The 27,023-nt window shown below is 34.2% G+C and overlaps 1 long non-coding RNA gene across 3 annotated transcripts in view; it reads left to right on the top strand.

The window, feature by feature from the left end:
- The window catches only part of LOC119473668, a 423,651-nt gene that overhangs the window by 346,073 nt on the left and 50,555 nt on the right, over nucleotides 1-27,023 (top strand). The gene's annotated exons all lie outside the window — the stretch shown is intronic.

Genomic DNA, 27,023 nt, shown 5'->3' with positions numbered 1-27,023 from the left:
CTATCTAGAAAAAGCCAGGAATTCCAGTTCCAGCTTTGTTAAAGGAGCTAGAATTAGACTTACCTTATTATCTAAGCAACTATAAAACTAGACCATTTATGTGAAGCAAATATTTATAGCTATAGGATAGAAGCCATTGTAAGGCTGAGATCCTGTTGGGAATGGAGGGGAAGCATTCTATTTGGCATGGCTTTCTGCCTGGAGCAATGTCCAATGCTTGAAAGTAGAAAGGAGAATTCTCACTGGATAGAGTAAAACCAGAGTTTTGTGTTTGGAGGCTACTAACATGGCTGGAATTTTTGGAGAATGTTGGCAGAGGGAAGGTAGCCATAGGTCTCACTATCCGTATATCTGTAAAGGAGTTATCCTCTGATCCTGGGGGTGCAAAGTGAAATTCTGTAAGGCATAATAGCAGTAAACTGCTGATGAGGGACTGACAGCTCAGCAGACATTTCCACAAAAATAGTGCACGAAAAGTTGTGTAGATGATAAAGTTTTGACTCAACTAGAGTCCAAACTACTTAATATTTAAGCCAAGCATTCAGTTAAACCCTCAAACAGGCATACATTTAAAGTGAAGATCTAATTCTGACTACTTTATACTTTGGCAGGTTCTTTGCTCTAGAACTAAGGGCAAAACTGAAATAAACTCATCCTTAAAATACAAGGCTGAAGAAAATAAACAGTCTACCTGTAATCAAATGCCTCCAAAGCAGAGAGATAGCACAATCCATTGTCTGCAACAGATCATCAATAATGTCCAGGGTATAATAACAGAAAGTACTAGACAAGCAAAAAGGTAGGAAAGTGTTACCCATTTTGAAGATGTAAAAGAGCTTACAGGAGCCAAGCCACAGTTGAACTAGATGTTTAAATTATCAGACAGTGATTCTAAATGCCTATTATAAACATGTACATGAATTTGAAGAAGAACAGCTAAACAATTGGATGGGGAAGACATGAACAGAAATAAGAAGCTACCCCAAAAGTTTTTTTTTTTTTTTTTTTTTTTTTTTTTTTTTTTTTTTTTTTTTTTTTTTTTTTTTTTTTTTTGGTAAGAAAATGCCAATCTTATATATTTCTGAAAATAGAAGAGAAGATATATTCACATGTATTTCATAAAACCAGTACAATCTTGACACAGATATTAAAAGGAAAAAAAAACAAATATGCATTTGATGTGGTTTGCCTCTGTGTCCCCACTCAAATCTCATCTAGAATTGTACTTCTCATTCTAGATGAGATCTAGGTTGAGGGAGGCATATGGTGGAAGGTAATTAGATCATGAGGATGGTTTACCCCATGCTGTTCTTCTGATAGTAGGGAAGTTCTCATGAGATCTGGTTGTTTGATTAGTGTCCGGCATTTCCCCCTTTGGCTCTCTGTCTCCCTTAGTGCCATGTAAGAGGGTGCCTGCTTTTCCTTTGCCTTCTGCCATGATTGTAAGTTTCATGAGGCCTCCCCAGCCATGCAGAATTGTGTGTCACTTAAACCTCTTTTGTTTATAAACGACTCAGTTTCAGTCAGTGTGAAAACTGACTAATGTACCATTATCCAAAATTTTTTATAAGTATTAGCAAATTAAATTCATCAATATACCTGAAATCATGATTAAATGAGTTTTATCTTAAGAGAGAAAGTTTAGGTTAACATTCATAAATCAAGCATCACCATCGATCAATACACATAATAAAGAAAACAATCATCTCAAGAAAAATTATTTAATTAAAATTCAAAACCAATTAGCTATAGAAATGATATTACCAAATTAGAAATAGAAGCTTACTTAAAATGACAAAAAGGATTTAGGAGAACCTACAGGGAATACAGGTAATATTATATTTAGCGGCAAAATTGTAAAATATTTCTCTCCTATATTTGGGAAGAAAAGAGTTCCAATTTTACCATCAATGTTTTAAAAATATTGTCCTGCAGGTCCTACCTAATACTAGGAAAAGTAATAGGAAAAGAGGAAAAAAAAAAGAATGAATGAAAGATGAAAGAAAGAGCATATATAAATAAAAGGAAAAATAAAACTATATTTTTATAATGACATAATTGTGTGTATCAAAAATGTAAATCAAAGCCATCAATAAAGAAATTGCTAGAACTGATAAACTCACTTAGCAATATCGCTGGATATAAAGTAAATGTAAAAACATCAATGCATATCTATAGAATAGCCCCAAACAAAACCTGAAAACCCAAATTTACAAAATTATCATTTATAATATTTTCAAAAATGAAAAATGTAGGAAGATGTTAACAAAAATGTAAAAGCTCCATACAACAAACTATAAAAACTTGATGGAAATTAAAGATGTTCAAAAAAACCCAGAGAAATATGTTAATTTAAAGATTGGCAAACTTGATTTTATTGAGATGTCATTTCTCCTAAATTTATCTGTAATTTCAAGGCAATTCTAACAAAAAATTACAGCAGAATTTTCTGCAGAAATTTATATGTAGGTTGAAGAAACTTATTTAAAAATGAAAATTTCATTATGTGGCTCTTGACTAGCCAACACAATCTTGAAGGAGAAACACAAAGTTGGAGGATTTTAGTACCAGATTTTAGTACATATTGTAAAACTAGAATAAGTAAGACGATGCTGTTGGAGTTAGGATAAAAAAAAAAAAAAAAAAGCCAATAGCATAAAATAGATATTCAGTGCCTCGATCTCCAAACATATAGTCAACTGATTTTTGTCAAAGGTACCAAACAAGTTTAATGTGAGAAAGGAAATTATTTTCAGTAAATAATGGTGGAACAACTAGATAATTACATGGGAAGAAACATTGAAATTTTCTCATATCACATACAGAAAAGTAATTTGAGATGGTTCATATGCCTAAATGTTAACATTTCTAAATGTGTTAAATTTATAAATATTCTGAAATAAAATATGTTCACAAGTTTTGGGCTAGAAAACATTTTTAGGTGGGCTCAAGAGTTACTAATAATAAACAGAAAATATTAATTGGACTTAGCTAAAATGTAAATATTTTGCTTATCAAAAAACAATATTACAAAAGTGAAAGCCAAGCCACAAATTTGGAAAAGGTATTTTTAAAACATGTATCTGACAACTAGTTTTTATTAAGATTATATGAAGAACACCTATAACTTAATTATGAAAAGAAAAACGACACAATTAAAACAGGGATGAAAGACTTGAACATTTTACTAAATCTATGTATAATAATTCCCATAGCGCATATGAAAAGTTGTTTAGTGCCACTGAATCACTGGAAAAATGCAAATTGAAACCACAGTGTGATGTGACAACACCCTCATCCTCACTAGAATGGTTGAAATGAAAAATACTAAAATATCAAAGGAAATGGAACACGTAGAACCCTGTGTATTATTGGTGTCCATGTAAAATAGAATAGCCACTGTGGAAACTAGCAGTTTCTTAAAAGTTAAATATCCCAAACAAGAGGGCTGGAGATGAGGCTGGAGGAAACCACAGGTAGAAGGAAAAGCTGGAGGTCACAGTAGGACTAAAGATCCTCTTGCACCCCAGCCTAGTCTTCTTTGTTAGAATGGATGAAGGTCCCTGTCATCTTTGTGTATCTACAGTAGCTCTTTGGTGAGGTAGAGGATTCTGTCTTTTAACATGCTTCTGACATTTTATCTTAAGCTTTGCTTATTCCCTCCACCAAATTGAAAATAGATGCACTGTCTTCTTCATCTCAGTTTCTGCTGTGTCCAGCGAACTTATCTTGTTTGAATTTAGAAAGGATGAAACTACTTTATTGAACAGGGAAGTCTCATATCATTGGCTAACTGACAAGTGGGGCTGTTTTCCTGGTACACTGAGAAGGGGGGTGCTTTTGGAATCTCTTGCAGAAAACGCAACACATATACTTTTTGGAATCATTGTCTCTTCAAACTAGCTTGTTCTTAGCTGTATGAGAGAAAGTGGTATCTTGCCTCAGTTGTAAATAATTATTGCATTCTTAATAATTAAAAAATCCTCATTATGAATTATGCAACCTTTAGATTTTAATGAAATCATTTGAGGATTCATCAGTTTAAATCTCCTTTACCTTATCTTATGTCCACCTCCTTCTATATTCTTTACAGGATTTTCCTGTAAGATTCATTACTCCTTTTTATGTGTGGCCTCATAAACAAGTTAAAGAAAAATAAAAATTATCTAATGACTGATTGTCTGATTGCTACATTGCCAAACTTTTTCTGGCTGTGTTTCAGATACAAGCTAAAAATCTGCTCTGGTGTTTTTTAGAAGATTAACTTTAAAAAAGATTCTTCATTAAAATGCACAATATTGATTTTTAAATGTGATTATCTAAATGGGAAAAAATCCTAGGATAGGAATATAGTGACTGTTCATGCCAATCAAACCTACGTTTAGTATAGGAGAGCACCAAAACTAATGACAAACATCATTAGACATTGAGGCTCCACAGAAACTGAAATTCTTCGTGCATGTACAACAGAAGTCTCCACAATAAAACAAATAATATGACATCTTACACAAAAAACATGTGAATTGTAATGAAGATTCCTGAAATGTAAAATAAGTGCCTGTATGCATAATAAGATCTTAGCTAACTATGAGCCATGAGAACATATTAAAATAAGAAAATTCTCATATACTTGGCGAGTTTTAGTTAGTCACTATATCAATCATTGTGACAATCTTTTTCACCAGCCAAATTCTTCTTATTTCTATCTCCTTCATTATCCTTGGTGGAGAATCTAATGAGCAGTGAAATGTCCAAAATATAGGAATCTGGAAGAAGTGAAGATCCTTAAAATGTCAGCATGAGAAAGTCAGTTTCTGCTAATGTTTCCAGAAACAAACGAATTTTCAGGTATAGAAAGATGCCATATTCATCACAATGACTTATAAAAATTCACTATAATTTACAACTCTTTTTCTAGAAATAGCCCTTGTGTAAATAATAATCACTTAACCTGAAACTAAATTGATCTTAAATCATTAGACAATTTCCAAGAAAATTGGCAAATAGCATTTGCATTTTTACTGCTATTAGAGTATAGTAGATCTGGATAATTTATAAACAAATAAACCAAACAGCGGGAGGATACAGAATTCATCAGGCTGAAAACCACCTCTGGAGATTTAAGAACAGATCCCTCGACATTAGACTTAGCGAGTGTCACTGCTCTTCTGATGTGAATATAAAAGCTTTTATTGTTACTCTAAAATCTCAAGTGTTACAACAACATAGATTTTCTCCCCAGATGAGTCCAACTTCCACACAGAAAATTTCACCAGCTCCTGTTAAATTTCATATAACAGGAGCAGGAGGGAATATTCCTTACACTGACTTGTCCACATCTCTTCCCTTTGGTGGGCTCTGACCAGAAAACTCATTGTTCTATGCCATATATCCAATTGCTAAAGCGTATGTTACACATATCAGATAGGGGACCCGATAACCCTAACCTTTTCTCAATATGTACTTCTACTTGCAGACCTTGTCACTCGTCCTAACCAAATTGTTTCCAGCTGGCAAGTGGAATGTTCTAAAGAAAACTTACAGGAAAACAGAAAGATTAAAAGTACAGCGAAGCCATTATGCAAATGTAAGGTCATTCAAGGCTGTCCTGCTTGAAAAAGATAAGGTATAAAAATGGAAGAAAGATATCATAGTACAACTTTTCTAGCACATCTCAGATTATTTCAAATTCTTTTTCAGTAAGACCACTGTAAGGTTATTAATATTCTCCTAAAGCCACACAAAATGTTCAACCTGCACCCACTTTTACTAAACTACAAAAAGCTTCAATTGTTTTATTTCATGCTAATACTTTCATTTTTTCATGTGTAGAGTCATAGGTAACCTAAAAATGCAAGTATCATTTTTTAGAGGTATCCCTGCTTTAATATACAGGAAAGGCCAGTGTTAAGAGCACTGGAGACTCTTCGACAAAATGGATCCTAGCCTACTGGTTTCCTCCACATTCAGGAAATATCTTATAACATTTCAAAATATGTAGGGACATAATTTTGTGAAGCAGATTTAAATTTCATCCAATAAAATTAGAAAATGAACAGAAGTTCTGGGCAGTTTAAAATGACATGGTGCATACCTTATTAAATTTAAAAGAATATAGTATAAATTGTACAAAATGTGTTCTTAGAGTATAATGGAATTAAATAAGAAATCATGGTAATATAGTTAGAAAATCCCAAAATATAGAGATTAAACAACACACTTCTAAGGAACACATGGGCCAAAGAAAAATTCTCAAAAGAAATTTTAACATATTTTGAATTAAATGAAAATATAAGTTATCAAAATTTGTGAGAAGTAGCAGTGATTACACAGAAATTTATGGCATTTAATGCATTCATTAGAAAAAATCTAACATTAAAAATAATAAGTTTCAACCTTAGGAGACTAAAACAAAGAAGACAAAATTATATTCAGAAAAGAACTAATAAAAGAGCAGAAATCGATAAAATTAAAAGCAAGGAGCTTATAGTAAAAATCAAGGAAACCAAACGCTGATTCTTTGAAAATATCAATAAAATTGTGAAACTTTTGATTATACTAAGCAAGAACAAAATGTGAAAAGTCACAAATTACTAATATTAGAAATGAAAAAAGGTCACACCACTACTTATCCCACAGGCATGAATAAAATAATAAAGGAATATTATGAAGAATTCTGTTCCCACAGACCTGATAACTTAGACGAAATAGAGCAATTTTCTGAAAGGAGAAATCTACCAAAACTCAAGCAAGGGGAAATACATAATTTGGCCTGTATGTATTAAATGTATTGAATCAGTAATTACAAACCTTTCAAAACAGAAGTCACCAGATGCAGATGGTTTCGCTAGTAAATGCTGCTAGATGTTTCAAGAAGAAAATAGTATCAATACTGTCCATTTTTTTTCCAGAAATAGAAGCAGAGGAAACACTCATTCTATGAGGCCAGCATTACACAAATATGAAAACCAGACAATGACATTGAAAGAAAACTAGAACAATATCACTCATGAACACAGTTCCAAAATTCCTCAAGAAAATATCAGCAAATAGACTCTAACTCTGCATAAAAAGAATTACATACCATGGCCAAGTAGAATTTATTAAAAGTATTCAAGGTATGTATGCAAGGCTGGGTTAACATGAGTAATCAATTAATGTAGTTCATCATATCAACAGTCTAGAGAATAAAAATCATATTATTATATAGATAAATGTGATGCGGAAAAAGTACTTGACAAAATCTAACACAAAATACATGATGAGAAATTTTCAGCCAACTAGAAAGAGGAGACTTTTTTTTTTTTTTAATCTTAGTAAATAATATACTCAAAATCCCTAAGTTAACATAATTAGAGAAGAGAAGCTAAATGATTTCCTCCTAAAATTGGGAGCAAGAGAACGATATCTCTTCTTTGATTCCTATTCAACAATGTACTGGGAGTTCTAACTAATGTAATAAGATAAGAAATAAAAATAAAGTCTATACAGATCATGAAGAAACAAAGCTGTCTTTGTTTGCAAGTGATATAATTGTCTATAAAAATTCTAAAAGTCAAGGAACAAAAAACTTTCTGGAACTAATATTAAGTGATTATATCAGCATTGGAAGATACAACATTGATATAAAAATTCAAATTGCCTTGGAATGTACCATCAATGAACCATTTGAATTTGAAACTAGAAACATAATGCCATTTACTATAGCACCAACACATGAAATATAGTCCTCCCTTGGTATCTGTGGGAGACTGGTTCCAGGATCCCTCAATCAAATTAAATATACATATATTTTATCTGCAGTTGGTTGAATGCATGGTTACAGAAGGCCTAAATACTTAGGAATAAATTGAACAAAATAAAATGAAGTCTTTTTCAAAAATAAAAAGTAATGAGCTTTTCAGCCAAAAAATAATATGAAGAAAACTTAAATGTATATTGCTAAGTGAAATAAACCAGACTGATAAGGTTACATATTGTATGATTACAGCTATATGACAAAGGCAAAACCATAGAGGGATGGAAAATTAGTCTTGCAAGGGGATAGTGGGGAAGAAGAGATGAATAGGTAGAGCACAGTAGATTATTAGGGCACTGAATATTCCCTATGATACTGTAATGGTGGATACATGACGTTATGTGTTTATCAAACCCTTAAAGCTATACAACACAAAGAATGAGCCCCAGTGTAAATGTTGAACATTAGTTCATTATAATGTATTAAGGGAAAAAAAGAATTTGTAGGGATGCAAGTCCTTTTGACTATTAGCCTCCGAGAGACATTAAAATGAGACCACAGTCACACTCTACTCTCCCCTTTGAGCTAACTGTTTATCTCTTACAACTGCTTGCTGTTGCCACAAGTAGCTGTAAATTGACCTAATAATGCCACACTGGACACTATAACCTATATCCTCTAGCTTACCAGTGTATAGCCAATCACTTATCAGTGTTATTTCTATAAACCAATGAGAATTTCTGACAACTTCGTATCAGCGCATTCCTGGTCCTTGTTTTTTCGCCTTTAGAAGTCTGCTTGTTAATTGGAGTGTATGACCCAAATAAACTCTCTTATCTGTCTGTCTGTCTGTCTATCTATCTATCTACCTACCTATCTATCTATCTACCTACCTACCTACCTACCTACCTACCTATCTATCTATATAGAGTCTTATTCTGTCACCCAGGCAGGCTGGAGTTCAGAGGCATGATCTCAGCTCACTGAAACCTCTGCCTCAGGTTCAAGCAATTTTCCTGCCCCAATTTCTCAAGTACCTAGGATTACAGGCACATGCCACCATGCCTGGCTAATTTTTATATTTTTAGTAGAGACGTGGTTTCACCATGTTGGCCAGGCTGGTCTCGAACTCCTGATCTCAGGTGATCCACCCACCTCAGCCTCCCAAAGTGCTGGGATCTGTAATGTGAGCTACTGCTCCCAGCCTATATACTCTCTAATTTTGCCTCAGATTCTTCCTTTTAGGTCAACAGTTCAACAATGGTACCAAGGGTACCACATCAATGCAAGAAGTTAGTAATAGTAGAAACAATGTGGGATGAGTAAGTAATGTAACCTGACAATGGATTCATTTTGCCCACTACCCAGATAAAGCTGATTTATTAAGGCAGGAGAATTACAATAGAGAAAAAGCTTAATTCATGCAGAGCTGACTGAAGAGGAGATGGGAATTTTAATATTACTGAAATCAGTATCCCCCCAAATTTGGAGGCTATGGCTTTTCAAGTATAGTTTGGGGGAAGTGGGGGGATGCTGAAGAGGTTCAGGGGGTGAGGGGAGTGAGGAAGGGGAGGGGATGTGTAGGCAGTGGGTGTTTGCTGATGATTGGTTGAGGATGCAATCCCGCTGTAGGAAATGCTCTTTATGAAATGCTCTTTACGTGCACTGAGTCATTTCTGGGTAAGGCCACAGTAGTGATTGGAGGGTACAGGTGGAGCCTTTGGTTGTTAGACATGCAGAAAAGCCTGAAAAGACATTTCAAAATGCCAATCATAGGTTCTACTCCTGCAGATAGTGGTGTTATCTGCAGGAGTAATTGGAGAAGTTACACATCTTGTGACCTATGGAATAATGTTGGGTAATCATTTATGTCTACACCCTAACAGAATTCAGGGAAAAAGGAAATCAGAGGGCACCAGACCAGGCTTGGAGTCTGAGTACATCACAGAAATAATTGGACCTACCCCAAAACAAAACAACAAAAACTAAAAGAGTTTTAAAAAGTAGCATTCAAAAATTAAGAATGAAGAAGAATCCAAAGTTCAGGGCAAAAATATTGGAACAATATAAAGCAAGATAAAATACTCTGGGTAAAATACTAGATGTAGTCACTTTTATTTTTATTTTAGTCATTTTAACAGGTGGGCAGTGAGAAGTAGCTCACTGTGATTTTAATTTGTGTTTCTCAAGTAACTATGTCAAACATTTCTTGTGTTTTATTGCCATTTGTATATCTTCTGTGATGAAATGCTTATTGACATTTTTTTGCCTATTTTTACTCCTATTTTTATTGTAAATGCTATGAAATGTCATGAATTTATTGTACAAACTGGGATAGTTGTAAATGTCCCACATTCTAAATTTGTTTGCCCCACGTCATTTAAAATATCCCTTTATTCCCAATATTTTCTATAAAGAGAAGTTATCCCAGAAGGTTTGATTAGTTTTAGGCTCAACTTTTTGGTCAAGAATATGTTACTGCTGGTGCTATGTGCTTCAAACGGCATTGGATCAGAAGATTGTCACATTTTACACAATAACACCATTGATCAGGGATCCTTTTATTGTAAAATTCCTCAACAATCTTTTAATGAAAGATTGCTTCCAAATAAATTATTTCATTACATGTTGCAATTTTTAAAAATTTGTTTCTATATTTTCTAAGAAGAATTTTTCTATAAAGATTTTTTATCTTTTATCAATTCTTGAAAGGAAAGATAGGATAAATGCTTATTTCATTTTAATTTATAGTTTTCATACAAAGTTACTGATGCCTTAGTTATTTCCAGAATTCTTAGTTGCTGTCATTGTTATGTGTTGGATTCCTCTATTTAAAAAATGAGTATCATCAAATACATAATTTTAAAATATATATTTAGTAGATTTCAGTTAAATGCATTCATTGTTTTCTGTTATTAAAATGGCCCTAACTTTCCCACAGGAGGGTCCTTCATGCTGATTATTCTGTTGATAATTTTCTAAAGCGAATGACACCTGTTATCACCTTTTGGGAAGGAGTCCCCCTCCAGGTGAACCAGTAGTGCCAAGTTTCAACCCACTCCATCTTTCAGGGTGGCCAAGAAAGATATGTCTGTATTTAGTCGGGCAAACCCTCTGCAAGAGTCTCCCCAAAAGTAGAGTACCCCAAACCATTCTGAGATGTGGCCCACTGGGATTCCAAGGGAAGAAGCACCAAATGTTAACTTGATTAGTTCAAAGCGTTCATTAGGAGAACCTTACTTACAGTATGCTCCAGCATATCCTCAGGAAGAAAGGGAAAGAAAGGACTGTTTTACCTGAATATGTCTTTGGTGATGAGGTAAAGGTAGAAAGCTTATATAAGATTTTAATGAATTTGGCTGGGGGAAAGGATCAGTTTCTTTCTTTTTCCTTTTTTTTTTTTTTGATTTTTAAAATCAACTTTTATTTTAAGTTCTGGAGTACATGAGCAGGATGTGCAGGTTTGTTGCATTGGTTAATGTGTGACATGGTGTTTTGCTGCACAGAACAACCCATCACCTATGTACTGAGACCAGCACTCATTAGGTGTTATTGCTGATTCTCTCCCTTCCCTATGCTCCTTTGACAGGCCCTAGTATGTGTTGTTCCCCCACATGTATCCATGTGTTCTCATAATTCAGCCCCCACTTATAGGTGAGAACATGCAGTGTTTGGTTTTCTGCATTAGTTTGCTGAGAATAATGGCTTCCAGCTCCATCCATGTCCCTGCAAAGGACATGATCTCATTCCTTTTTGTGGCTATACAGTATTTCACGGTGTATATGTACCACATTTTCTTTATTCAGTCTGTGACTGATGGGCATTTGGGTTGAATCTATGTCTTTGCTATTGTGAATAGTACTGCAATGAACATACATATGCATGCATCTTTATAATGGAAAGATTTGTATTCCTTTGGGTATATACTCAATAATAGGATTACTGGGTCAAATGGTATTTCTGCTTATAGATTTTTGAGGAATCACCACAGTGTCTTCCACAATGGTTGAACTAATTTACGTTTCCACTAACAGTGTAAAAGTGCTTCTTTTCTTCGCAGCCTCACTAGCATCTGATGTTTCTTGACTTGACTTTTTAATTAATTCATTCATTCATTTTTTAAGACGGAGTCTCACTCTGTTGCTCAGGCTTGAGTGCAGTGGCACAATGTTGGCTCACTGCAATATCCACCTCCCAGGTTCAAATGATCCTCATCCCCCTTAGTAGCTGAGATTACAGGCACACACCACTATGCCCAGCTAATTTTTGTATTCTTAGTAGAGATGAGTTTTCATCATGTTGGCCAGGCTGGTCTCAAACCCCTGATCTGAGCAATCTACCCACCATGGCCTCCCAAAGTGCTGGGATTACAGGCGTGAGCCACCATGCCTGGCCTCTTGACCTTTTAATAAGATTCTGATGCATGGGATGGTATCTCACTGTGGTTTTGATTTGCATTTGTCTAATGATTAGTGATGTTGAGCATTTTTTCATGTTTGTTAGCTGCACAAATGTCTTCTTTGGAGAAATGTCTGTTCATGTCATTTACCCACTTTGTAATGGAGTTGTTTTTTCCTTGTAAATTTGTTTAAGTTCCTTGCTGACTTTGAATATTAAACCTTTGTCAGGTGGATAGATTGCAAAAATTATTTTCCCACTCTGTAAATTGTCTGTTCGCTCTGATGATAGTTTATTTGCTGTACAGAAGCTCTTCAGTTTAATTACATCCTATTTGTCAATTTTTGCTTTTGTTGCAATTCTTTTCAGTGTTTTCAAAATGAAATCTTTGCCTATGCCTATGCCTTGAGTGCTATTGCCTAGGTTTTCTTCTAGGGTTTTTAGTTTTCAGTATTATATTTAAGCCTTAAATCCATCTTGAGATAATTTTTGTATGAGGTGTAAGTAAGGGGTCCAGTTTCAGTTTTCTGCATATGACTAGCCAGTTCTCCCAGCATCATTTATTAAATAGAGAATCCTTTCTCCATTGCTTTCTTTTGTCAGATTTGTTAAAGATCAGATGGTTGTAGGTGTGGGGTCTTATTTTCAAGATTTATAAGTTCTCTATCCTGTTCCATTGGTCTATTTATCTTTTTCTTTTCTTTCTCTCTTTTTTTTTAACCAGTACCATGCAGTTTTGGTTACTGTAGGCTTGTAGTATAGTTTGAAGTTGAGTAGTATGATGTCTCCAGCTTTGTTCTTTTTGCTTAAGATTGTCTTGGCTAGATGAGCTCTTTTTTCAGTCTATATAAATTAAAATTTTTTTTCTAATTCTTTGAAGAATGTCAATGGTAGTTTAATGGAAAGAGCATGAAATCTATAAATTGCTCTGGGCAGTATCACCATTTCCATAAAATTGATTTTTCCTATCCATGAGCATGGAATGTTTTTCCCTTTGTTTTTGTCCTCTCTGAGTTCCTTGAGCAGTGATTTGTAGTTCTTCTTGAAGAGATCCTTCACTTGCCTTGCTAACTGTATTCCTAAGTATTTTATTCTCTTTGTAGCAATTATGAATAGAAATTCATTCATGATTTGGCTTTCTGTTTGTCTGTTGTTGGTTTATAGGAATGATAGCAAATTTTGCACATTGATTTGTATCCTGAAACTTTGCTGAAGTTATTTATCAGCTTAAAAAGTTGTGGGGCTGAAATGGTGGAATTTTCTCAATATAGGATTATATAATCCATAAACAAAGATAATTTGACTTCTTCCCTTTGTATTTGAATATGCTTTATTTATTTCTTCGCTTGATTGCCCTGGCCAGAACTTTGAATACTATGTTGAATAGGACTGGTGAGACTATTTTCCAAAGGGAATGCTTCCAGCTTTTGCCTATTCAATATATTGGCTGTGGGTCTGTCATAAATAGCTCTTATTATTTTGAGATTATGTTTCATCAATACCTAGTTTATTGACAGTGTTTAACATGAAATGATGTTGAATTTTATCAGAGGCCTTTTCTGCATCTATCTATCTATCTATCCATCCGTCCTCTTTCCTTTATAAATTACCCAGTCTCAGGCAGTTATTATAGCTTTGTGAAAATGGACTAATACAGATACAGATATATACAACCTAAAACCCAGAGAGAGAGATTGATATGGTTAGGCTTTGTGTCCCCTCCCAAATCTCATCTTGAATTGTAATACCCATAATCCTCATGTGTCAAGGGAGAGACCAGGTTGAGATAATAGAATCATGAAAGCAGTTTTCCCCATGCTGTTCTCATGATAGTAAATGAGTTCTTATGACCTCTGGTGGTTTCATAAGGGGCTCTTTCCCCTTCACTCAGCACTTCTTCCCCCTGCCACCTACTGAAGAATGTGACTTGCTTCTCCTTCTGCCATGATTGTAAATTTCCTGAGCCCTCCCCAGCATGCTAAACTGTGAGTCAATTAAACCTCTTTCCTTTATAAATTAACCAGTCTCAGGCAGTTATTTACAGTAGTGTGAAAACAGACTACTACAGATATAGATATATATCTCCAAGTTCCAGTTACTCTTCCCTCTCCCTGCTCTTTCTTTCAGGATAAAGAGATAAAAGTTATGCTACTGTTTCTTGCTGAACTCTTACAGTTTTCCTGTTCTGTCAAAATTTGCAAATTGTCTTTTTTTAAGTAGTCCTCAAATTTCTATATTTGCTTGTGCTGTGATTTTCCTACTAGCATGCTGCATGATACAGAAGTAAAAAAAAGAATCATCTGTATAAGCTTTAAGATGAGTATTAAGAAATTTTAGTCAGTAATGGGATGCTGTAGAGAAGGTAGAGTAAGATAGCTGAATACAACCCCCCAGGGATCAGTGATCATACCCCTGTGAGAACACCAAATTGAACAACTATGCGCAAAAGAAAGCACTTTCATAAAGACCAAAAATCAGGTCAATGATCACAATACCTGGTTTTAACATTATATCAAAGAAATAGGCACTGAGGAGAGTAGGAAAGACAGTGTTGTAGTGTCTCATTACCCCTCCCTTATTCTCTGGCAGCACAACATGCCTTGTGGAGAGAGAATTTGTGTGCTCGGGTGAGGGAGAGTTAAGTCATTGTGGGACTTTGCATTGGACCTCAGTGCTGCCCTGTCACAGTGGAACACAATACAGAGCAGAATTTGGCTGGAACCCATAGAGGGAGCATTTAGAGCATCTTTAGCCAGAGGGGAATCCTGTGCCTCAGCAGTAGGAACCTGAGTTCCAACAAACCTTACTGCTAGTGGACTCAAGTGCCTTGGGATACTGAATATATTTGAAAAGCCACAAAGACTGCAGTCCCTGGGCAAGTCCTGGTGCTATACTGGGCTCAGAACCTGTGGACTTGGGGTACATGCAACCCAGTGAGACACCAGCTGGGGCAGCCAATAAAGTGCTTGTGCCATCCCTCTCCCAACCCTATACCCTATGTAATACAGCTTGGAGAGAGACTTCTTCTGCTTGCAGAAAGGAGAGGGAGGAGTAAAGAGAACTCTGTTTTGAAACTTGGATGCCAGCTCAGTCACAGTATAATAAAGCAACAAGCAGAGTCCTGAAACCCCCAATTCCAGGCCCTAGCTCCTGGCTGACATTTATAGACCCACCCTGGGCCAGAAGGAAACCTGTCTCTCTGAAGGGAAGGACTCAGCCCTGAAGGGCTTCATTACCTGCTGACTAAGGAGCCATTGGTCCTGGAATAAACATCAGCAGTAGCCAGGCAGTAGTTACCAAGAACCTTGGGAAAGACCCCCTACTGTGACCCAGGGTAGTCCTAGCTCTGGTGGCCAGGGGAGAGCTTGCATTGACCCTTCTCCACTTCCAGGCAGCCCAGCAAGGAAAGAGAGACAATGGTTGCTTGGCAAAAGTAAGGAAACAGAACAAGAGACTCTGTCTGGTATTCCAGAGAATTCTCCCGGATCTTATCAAAGCCCACAAAGGTTGTGCTTTTATGATTCTGCAAGAGTTGTAATGTTACTGGGCTTGGGGTGCCCCCTAGTGCAAATATGGCTGCAGTAACCAGAGGCTCGATCACAATATTCAATTCCCTTTGAATACCCTGAAAGCTTTCTCAAGTAGGTGGGTATTTCTCAAGTAGAATTAGAAGATTAAAACAAATACCTAACTCTTCAGTGCGCAGATCTTGAAGAACATCCACAAGCATCATGAACTTCCAAGAAAACATGACTTAATTGAATAAACGAAGTAAGGCACCATAGTGAGCAATCCCAGGGTGAAAAAGATATATGATCTTTCAGGAAGAGAATTAAAAATAACTGTTTTGAGGAAGCTCAATAAAGTTCAGGATAACCCATGATAGAAGCTTGCCTATGTAACAAACCTGCACATGTACCCATGATCTTAAAAAAAAAAAAAAAAAAAAAAAAAAAAAAAAAAAAAAAAAAAAAAAAACCACAGGAAAGAAATTCCAAGTCCTGTCGGAGAAATTTGGCAAAGAGATTAAAAAAAAAATTTTTTAATCAAGCAGAATTGCTGGAGTTAAAAAATTCTATTGGCAAAATGAAAAATACATCAAAGTCTCTCAACAGCAGAACTAATCAAACAGACTAAAGAATTAGTGAGCTTGAAAACAAGCTATATAAAAAGCACATAACCAGAGGAGAAAAAAATGAGAAAAAATAATAAAGCACATCTTTAAGACCTAGAAAATAGTTTCCAAAGGGCAAATCTAAGAGTTATTGGCCCTAATGAGGAAAGTGGAAGGGAGGGAGGGAGGGGGAGAGAGAGAGAGGCAGACAAAGAGAGAGTGAGTGAGAAAGAGAGAGAGAGAGAGAGAGAAGGATAGAAAGTTTATTTTAAAAAAATAGTAACAAGAAACTTTCAAAACCTAGAGAAAGATGCCAATAGTTAAGTACAAAAGGTCATAGAACACCAAGCAGATTTAACTGAAAGAAGATTAACTCAAAACATTTAATAGTCAAATTCTCAAAGGACAAGAATAAAATATCCTAAAAGCAGCACGAAAAAAGAAACAACATATAAAGGAACTCCAACAGATCTGACAGCAGACTTCTCAGTGGAAACCTTACAGGCCAGGAGAGAGTGGCATTACATATCAAAGTACTAAAAGAAAAAAAAATTACAATAGTATACCCGTGAAAATATCCTTCAAACATGGAAAAATAAATACTTTCCCAGACAAACAAAAACTGAGAAATTCCATTAATACCAGACCTGTTCTATAAGAGATGATAAAGGGAGTTTTTCAGTCTGAAAGAAAATGATATTAACAAGTGATAAGAAATCACCTGATGACACAGAACTCACTAGAAACAGTCAGTACAAAACAAATACAAATGTTCTGATAGTATAATTGTCATGTGCAAACCACTCATATTATCTTGAGTAGGAAGATTAGAATACAATCTTATCAAAAATAATTACAACAGCTTTTAAAAAAATAGTATGAAAAGGTATGAATGGAAACAATAAAAAGTGGGCAGGGATGGAGTTATAATGTAGAGTTCTTATTTTTAGAGTATTTTTGGTTTGCTTGTTGTTTATGAAACCAGAGTAAGTTGTCATCAGTGTGCATATTTGAATAAAAGTTACCCTAAGCAAAATAAACAAAAACACCCAGAGCTGGAAGCATCACATTACATGACTTCAAATTATACTACAAGGCAACAGTAACCACAGTATCATAGTACTGGTATAAAAATAGACTTATAGATTAACAGAACAAAATAGAGAACACAGAAATAAAGCCACATATTTACAACCAACAAATCTACACAGTCAACAAAAATAGACACTGGGGAAATTATACCCTATTCAATAAATGATGCTGGGGAAATTGGAAAGCCATATGCAGAAGAATGGACTGGACCAATATCTCTCAACATATTTAAAACTAAATTAGATTAAAAACTATTTTTTAATCTAATTTAAAACTAGATAGATTAAAATCCTAAATGTAAGACCAGAAACTATAAAAATTCTAGAAGAATATATAGGAAAAACACTTATGGATATTGGCCTAGGCACAGAATTTATGAGCAAGCTCTCAAAAGCAAATGCAACAAAAACAAAGACAAATGGTACTTAATTAAACTAAAAAGGTCTTCACAGCAAAAAGCAAAAAACAAAACAATCAACAGAATAGAGAGACAACCTACAGAATAGGATAAAATATTTGCAAACCGTGCATTGGACAAAAGGCTAATATCCAGAATTTACAAAGAATGAAACCAATTCAGCAACAAAAAAGCCAAATAACCCCATTAAGAAGTGGTCAAAGGGCATGAATACAGAGTTTTCAAAAGAAAGTATGCAAGTGCCAACAAAAATGGGAAAAAATGCTCAACATCACTAATAATCAGAGGAATGCAAATTAAAATCACAATGAGATATCATCTTGGACCAGTCGAAATGGATATTATTTAAAAGTCTAAAAATGGGCCCGGCGCAGTGGCTCACGCCTGTAATCCCAGCACTTTGGGAGGCTGAGGCGGTCGGATCACGAGGTCAAGAGATCGAGGCCATCCTGGCCAACATGGTGAAACCCCATCTCTACTAAAAATACAAAAAAATTAGCTGGGTGTGGTGGCACGTGCCTGTGGTCCCAGCTACTTGGGAGGCTGAGGTGGAAGAATCGCTTGAACCAGGAGGCGGAGGTTGCAGTCAGCCGAGATTGCACCACCGCACTCCAGCCCAGTGACAGAGCACGACTCCATCTCAAAAAAAAAAAAAAAAAAAAAAAGAAGTCTAAAAACACCAGATTTGGTCAGGATTTAGAGAAAATGATATTATATACTGTTGGTGAGAATGCAAATTAATACAACCTCTATGGAAAACAGTATGGTGATTTTTCAAAGAACTTTAAAAAATACCAGTTAATCTAGCAATCTCACTTCTGGTTATCTATTAAAAGGAAAATAAATCATTATATCAAAAAGACACTTGTGCTCATATGTTTACCACAGCACTATTCGCAATAGTGAAGTTATAGGATCAACCTAAGTGTTCATCAATGGAGGACTGGATTTTGAAAAATGTGATGTCAATACATCATAGAATATTACTTAGCCATGAAAAGAATAAAATCATGTCTTTTCAAGAACATGGATTGAACTGGATGCCATTATCCTAAGTAACATAACTCAGAAACAGAAAGCTAAACACTGCATGCTGTCACATATACATGGGGGCCAAATAAGATGTACACATTGACATACAGAGTGGAATGATGGGCATTGGAGACTACAGGATAGTGTTGAGGGTGAGGGCTGGAAAAGTACCTACTGGGTACGATGTACACTATTTGGGTAATGGGTACACTAGAAGCCCAGACTTCACCACTATGCAACATATGCATATAAGAAACCTATACTTGCATCTCTTAAATATATTTAAATAAATAAATAATAAGAAAGTAACAAGTGCTATGAAGAAAAGATAGGGGTGAAAATTATGCAGCAGCCAAATGAAATAGCTGCCAATGGCCAAAGCTTGAACAATTTGAGAAATAAATAATGCTGTATTGGAATATCATGCAGAGTATAAAATATATTTAATACATGTTTTGTTGGAGTAGGGGAACAAATATATACACTATTTCATTCTGCCTGTGGCCTTCACCAAATGTCATATCCTTCTCACAATGCTTTCTCTATACTGGGTCTTTTGTGATTCCATTTATATTTTTACATTTTGTATTCTATTTCTGTAAAGCATGCTATCGGTATTTTCATGGAAACTGCATTTAATCTGTAGATTGTGTTGCATAGTATGGACACTTTAACAAAAATGCTGATTCTTCCAATTCATGAACATTAAGATATTTTTCCTTTTTTTTTTTTTTTTTTTTTTTTTTTTTTTTTTTTTTTTTTTTTTTTTTTTTTTTTTTTTTTTTCATTGAAGAAACTATTTACTTATTTGGTTAAGTTTATTCCCAGGCATTTTGTTTTATTTGTAAAGTATTCATTTGTAAATGGTACTACTTTCTTGATTTATCTTTCAGATTGTTTACTATTGCCGTATAGAAATGATACTGATTTTTATGTGTTGATTTTGTATCCTGCAGCTTTACTGAACTTACCAGTTCTAATAGATTTCTGGTGCAGTCTTTAGATTTTTTAAATATAAGATCATAATGTCTACACACAAGGATAACTTCACTTCTGTTTCAATTTGAATGCCCTTTATTTGTTTCTTTATCTAATTGCTTTAGCTATGAATTCCAGTACTCTGTTGAATAACAGTGGTGAAAATGGGCATCCTTGTCTTATTCCCGATCTGAGAAAAAAGGCTTTTACTTTTTCCCCATTCAGTATGATGCCAGCTGTGGGTCTGTTGAATATGGCTTTTATTGTGTTAAGGTATATTTCCTTTATACACAATTTTTTTAGTTTTTTAAATTACAAAATAATGATGCAAGTTATTGAATGCTTTTCAGCATCAATGATGATGATTATATAGTGTTGTCCTTCATTCTATTGATATAATGTATCACACTGATTTATATGCATATGTCAAACCATCCTTACATGCATGAGATACATCCTGCTTGTTCATGATGAATGATCTTTTTAATGTGCTGTTGAATTCAGTGTATTTGTATTTTGTTGAGGATTTTTGCATCAACATTCATCTGAGATATTTGCCTATAGTTTCTCTTTTTTGTTGTGCCTTTGTCAGGTTTTGGTATAGGATAATTGATGTCATATCCTTCTCACAATGCAAAATATATTCATGCTGTTGCAGGACTTTTCCTTAGTTCAGCTAAAGATGGGGTCCTTGTCAGTCCTATGGCCATGAAAATTTAGGCTGGCAGATGGTTTGAATTATGAGTAAGGACAAAAACTGGAAAAACAAAGTGCTAGGATTATGATGTGAGCCACCCTGTCTAGCCCACATTGCCTATTTTCTATTAGCTAGGTCAGTCTGATACTCTGGTCCACGGACATAATGTAAACACTAATATCTATGTCTGTCTATCTATTTGTATTGAACTTTTTGAATTCTAGAAATTTTCTCTTTCTTACTTTCATAACAAAATTTGGTCTTTAGGATTCTACAATAGCAATTTGAAAGATTCACATTAAGCTTATTTTATTCAGCTCATCTTTTGGCCTCCCTTCAGAAAAGATAACCAGTCCAGTTACTGTTAAGAGTCTATCATTACTATAACAATACTTTCAACTAGTACAGTGCTTTGACATTGCCAAAATGCTTTCAAATATATCAGTTTATTTATTCCATGGTGGTTTATAGAGAGTTTAAAATGATTATTTTTTTGAAATTACAGCTGAGGAAATACAAACTTAGCTAAATTAAATTAATTTTCCAAGAACAAACAGTTCCCTAGGGAGATACTACATTTGGATAAGATCTGAGTTTTCTAATTCCAATTCTAGTCCTCTTTTCAGTAGATCCTATTTCTAAAACACAACATTAAACACATCAAATCAAAATAAAATACTTCCTAAAATCTAAAATTGCCTAACTAGAACTAAACAAATATACAAACAACTTCTATTTTAAAAGTCTTGGTTTACATTATATGTATTTGTTACATATGCCGACAAATGGAGAATAAAGTATGTTTACTAATCTGCACTATTGCTATTATCCCAGGAGTACTAGCCTTATGACCTTAGGTGGGTTAGACCTTCCTGTATCGCAGATGCTGCTTCTAGTTCTATTACTGAGGATAATAATTTCCTAGAGTTTGCCAAATAGTAGACATTTCATAATTGAGAGTGATTATAGTAATACCACTATAATTCCCACTACTCTTATTCCATCTAAACCTGGGTTGTCTTTTGATGCAGGGAGGCAGCATTGCATCATTTGTTACTTTGCAGTGGAATGTCAATAGGGAAGGGTGAAGGGTTAGTTGGAAGATGGTCCATTTACTAGGTTTCATTGGCTCTCTTATTCAGGTTGCTCTTGATGGCTTAGCTTACTTAGTTAAATATTTAAATATTTTCTTTACTTCTCTATAAAATGAGAGTAATGCTAATATATAATGATAAATTAAAAAATTGTAAATAATCTGTAGACTGCAAAGTGTCAAAATATTACAGTAACCCCTGCCTTCATCCATGGTGGATGTTTTCCAAGACCGCCAGCAGATGTCTGTAACTGTGTTTAGTACTGAACCCTATATATACTGTTTTTTTTTCCTTTATGTACACATCTATGATATAGTTTAATTTAAAATTAGGCACAGTAAGAGATTATCAATAAGAACTAATAACATAGAACAGTTATAAAAATTTACTATAATAAAAGTTATATGCATGTGGTCTCTCTCAAAATATCTTACTGTAATGTAACTAAAACTGCTAAAAGGAAAACTCTGGAAAAAGGAAGACTATTGTCTTGTTCCATATGGTAGGTTTAACGAATAATAATATGAGCTAAATAGTCATTACTCCTTTAAGAGTTCATGTGATTGCTTTAATTCATAATGGATATATGTGTTACACAAATACATTGAGAGTCAAATGAAAAACAAATAAATATAGGAAAAATATTTATGATTGACAAACACTTTATGTTGATATGGGAAGAAAATGTTAAAAGTAATCTGTTCTATAATACACACAGGGTATGTTTCTGCTAACCAGCCTTAGAATCTATAATTGCATAACCTCCCCCAAGGGAAAACTGATAACATTTCTTCTTATTCTGCAATGTATTTGGCTTTCAAATTTATAGTCACATTCTGTCTGGAATGTAATTGGCAGATGAATAGATGTCTGAAAGTGGCTGAGGACATTTCAGTTACTATAAAAATCCTCTTGATTTTCTGTGTTGATAACAATTAGACTTTTCTTGCAATTGCCCTTGAATTTTGACACAAAGGTACCCATGGCATTAATACCTTATAACCACTAGATGTCACTATTTTCAAAGCAATAAATTAGAATTGTGCTATGATGTAATCTAAAGGATATAACATTTGCAGTTTTCATCTCTCATTCTTTTCCCCTTTAAATTTGTGAATTTGGTTTAAAGATAAAATTAGGTTTCTAAAAACCGTTGTGAAAATAAAGCAGGTTCATACCCCAAAATATACACTTTATTCTTTGATACCGAAGACTATCAACCTGAAATTTTGTGTATTGTAAGAAAAAAATAATAAGACAATACAGAACTAGGGCAAAAGAAATGGGGTTTTCCCAGGGGTTTTTAGCCTATCCTAAATACCCATAAAACATTTGCAAAGAGAAAGACTGAGAGACAAAGGAAGTTGTGTTAGCCTGAAAGAAAAACCTCATGTCCCTCTTTTATGGTTTAATAATTTAGATAAAAATGCATCCCCTGTGTTTGTATAAATAACACAATTCACAGATATGATTCTACTCTGTAAGAGATTGAGTTAATAGAACGAGGCAATATTACATGAGAACTCATAAAATTCTACCCTGAAGAAGTATCAAAGAACTGTCTGTAGCAGTTCCTTGGCTAGAAAAAAAATAACATTTTTCAATAACAGTTTTCAAGGAAAAATAGCTTGGAAGCATTATATATTCAAAATAGTTAATATATGATGAAAGGAATACTTGATGTAACATTTATATTTTTATTTCTAATTCTCTATATTTTACAAAGAATAACTATTACTTTTTTGTTTAAAAAAGAGATAAAATGCACAATATGCCACTAATACCACATACCTCCCCCATCTTTTCTCTGAGTATCAATAGCTGATAATGCCAAGTGCTGCAGAATGGGGCTCTGGATCTGAATAGCTTACCATCCATTAACCTGTTAACAAAATAAGCTACTTATAATGTCAGAAAAAAAAATCAAACATGTTTAACTCACCTAACTTTTCTCTAGACTGTGCCTGTTTCTACTTTTACAGCTAGAAGACGTTTGGCAAACTGTATCCTATTATCCTGAAAGAGAAGTCCCTGGCAACAAACTTAGATATTTATCTAAGACCTCGCTTTTCAGTAAGAAAGAGAAATAGACATTAAATACTGTTAACAAAAACCAATAAAAGATTCAGAGACATCAACTAGTTAACTAATAGAGCCACTGAATGGAGCCATTTGTGGGCTCATCAAGTATGGCTGTAGCTTACTGAATAATTGAAGGTAGTAATTTTCTTTGAGTATATTAACAAAACAAATGTCTTTAAATAGCTATTCATTCATTCATTGACTCATTTATTCAGTCAACAAATATTTATCGAGTAACTTACTATGTCCTGGTACTATTCTATCTTCCTGATTAACAGCAGTAAATGAAAGAAGACAACAATCTGTGCCCTCTTTAGCATGTATGTTGCAGTAGAGAAAATGATAGGGAAAAAGTGTAATTGTCTTCATTCTTCATTTTTAAATTAAACCCAAATTATTATGATACTTTAAGAAATGTACCTAATAACACCCAAATATTTATTCTTTAACCATCTTCATGTTCTGTAAATAGATTTTCTGTAAAAATTGCAACATATTGATATGGAATTATAATATATTTAATAGGTTTTTATATTAAATAGTATTTTCCCACCCAACAGCAGTTATTTTCCATTTTGCTCAAGAGCTATAATGTCACCAAAAGAGAGTATGTATATATTCAAAGGAGGATATATACATATCACAGACATGATGAAAAGCAAAACTATTTCTTCATGATTTTGTCATTGGTAAATTATCTAGGAACCTTTCTCTGTATCAATATATTTTGATACCTACAGGGACGAGTTCATATTGTTAGTGTGCTTTCAAAATAGGCATATTTTTGTCTTCTAAAAGAAGTTACTAATATGCCAACATCAAAAGGATTTATGTTTTGTCCACTGAAATTGAGAGTTTGCTCTAGTTAACAAGTTAGTGGCCTTTCCTCAGTTTTTACCCCTTGACATTTTATTATGGTGTTAGTGATGAATGCATTGTCTCTTAATTAGTCATATATATCTTTAAATGTACTTACAAAATCAAGGCATAGATACAAAAATTGAAGAACAGTGTTAGAGTAAAGCAATTATGTATATCAAGGGAAATTTTAGAATACATATATTCTACAATAATAAATACATAGATTTATTTATATATAAATGCATATTAATAAATATATATTATATATTATATATATATCATATATAAATAAATAAAATACATATATTCTACATTTAGTTAATTACTTAATGCAAAATTCACTAAAGAGACTTCTTCCAAATTAACACCAAAATTCAATCATCCTAACCATTCTCAGCTATTGTATGAAACATTAATAAACAGCAAAATTTATGCTACTTTTATAGACTAAAAAGGATAATTCTTAGTCAATTTATGATTTTTTCATTTATTAGGTTTTTTGTTTTGTTTTGTTTTGTTTTGTTTTGTTTTGTTTTGAGACGGAGTCTCCCTCAGTCAACCAGCCTAGATTGCAGTGGCACAATCTCGGCTCACTGCAACCTCTGCCTACCGAGTTTGATTCTACCTCAGACGCCCGAGTAGTTGGGACTACAGGTGTGCACCACCTAGCCCAGCTAATTTTTGTATTTTTAGTAGAGATGGAGTTTTACCCTATTGGCCAGGCTAGTGTCAAACTCTTGACCTCATGGTCCGTTCGCCTCAGCCTCCCAAAGTGCTGGACTACAGGCGTGAGCCACTGCGCCTGGCCCATTTATTAGTTTTTAATCTTCCATATTTACTGCTGCCTTATTTGATAAATAATATTTAAGTTTTTAATTTGGAAATCTTTAGAAATAACTAGATCAATTTATTTAGCTTTTCCTTTTTTTCCACATCTATTTCTCCTCATGGTCCAATAAACAATCACTTTTTCCAGAAGGCAAGTAAAGTTTGTTGTCACTTCTCTGCTGCTGCTGAGATAGTGCCTATCATTCTGATTTTACACCATTGGGATCTACATCCATAGCCACTTTCCTCTTTCATTTTATTGCCTCTTCATTTCTTTTATTTGATGAACAATAGATTTTCTGGATTGAGCTTCTGTGTCTCTATGTCTTAAAACTCATCTTTCCTTCTTTCTTTCTTTTTTTTTTTTTTTTTGGCTATATTTAGAATAGTTTCTCAACTTGAACTTATGAATTCCTAATGCTGTATTCCACCATAGCCATTTATTATTAAAATAACAACTTTTTTATCAATTAAGATTTTGATTTCTATGTATCTTTTCCTGTTTTATGACTGCCTATTTCACATCATCTCATTGATTTATTGGTGGACTCTTCTTTAATATATCTGGGAGGATATTAACTAGAACTTGTTTTTACTTTTTCTTCTGCTGCCCATACTACCAAGGCCTGGTCTTGTTTTGTTTCTCATTATGGCCTTTCTATTTTGCCTTTCCTCAAATGTTGGCAGTTCTTGTTTGGCTATTTGCATTTATTGAGGAATGACTAGCTGACCAGTGGCTGGTGAGGGTTTTCTTTGCACTGGATAAATTTCTTGATGATAGCTCCTCACCTATGAGTATGAGGGCTAGGTGAGGTTTCTGGTAAATTCAGATTTTTGTCATCAAACAGGCTTTCCTCTAAGGTGAGGGGATGGGATCTCCATATATGTTGGGTTTTGGGGTTTAGCAAATAAAAATGTAAGATACCTAGTTATGTGTGAATTTCAAATATATAATATTTTAGAATGAATGTGTCTCAAGTAATATTTGGGAAATATTTAAATTATTTTTGTATATCTGCAGTTTACATATCCTGCATTTTTTGTATTTTTGTCTAGTAAACCTATTGTCAGGTAAACATGTACGGAAGCTCAGCTCTATCTCAGATTCTGCCCTTTGTCTTTCTTCATTCCAGTTATCCATTTCATTTTACAGAGCTCCTTATATAGATTACCCAAAATGAATAGTGAATGGGGTTAGGGACACCAACCATATATGTATGTAATCTTATTCACCTGATTCACAACCCCTGAGTGATCTTCTGCTTTGAGCCACTTGTGGGCAATTTGCTTATAGTTACCCTGTGAAGAACATCACTTCTGTGATGCAGTAGTAATCTCTGCTTTGCTTATCAATGAATTTGCATTTTATCTCCAGAAGTTTTTCAAAATATCTGACCTGAAAATGGCATAGTTATATATTTTTAGCACTGTTGTACATCTATTTATTTCCATTTACAGCCTTTACTATGGGATCTTGGAGAGGAAGAGAGACTACAGCGGATGGCAGGAGCTATTGTCTTCCAATGTGTATCCATACCTCTCATTTGGAATCAATCATTTGTCCTATGCTCTGAAAAACAGAGGACTATTTGATAAATTATGCTAAAGATGTCATAAATTCTTAACGGTGCTTCTTCCAGCTGCGACTACATTTACTTGCTGCAGTTTACACGAAACCTCTTCAAAATAAT

This window comes from Cebus imitator, unplaced genomic scaffold, assembly GCF_001604975.1.
Source record: "Cebus imitator isolate Cc_AM_T3 unplaced genomic scaffold, Cebus_imitator-1.0 Scaffold175, whole genome shotgun sequence".
Taxonomy (NCBI): Eukaryota; Metazoa; Chordata; class Mammalia; order Primates; family Cebidae; genus Cebus; species Cebus imitator.
This window is presented reverse-complemented; position numbering and strand designations above follow the sequence as displayed.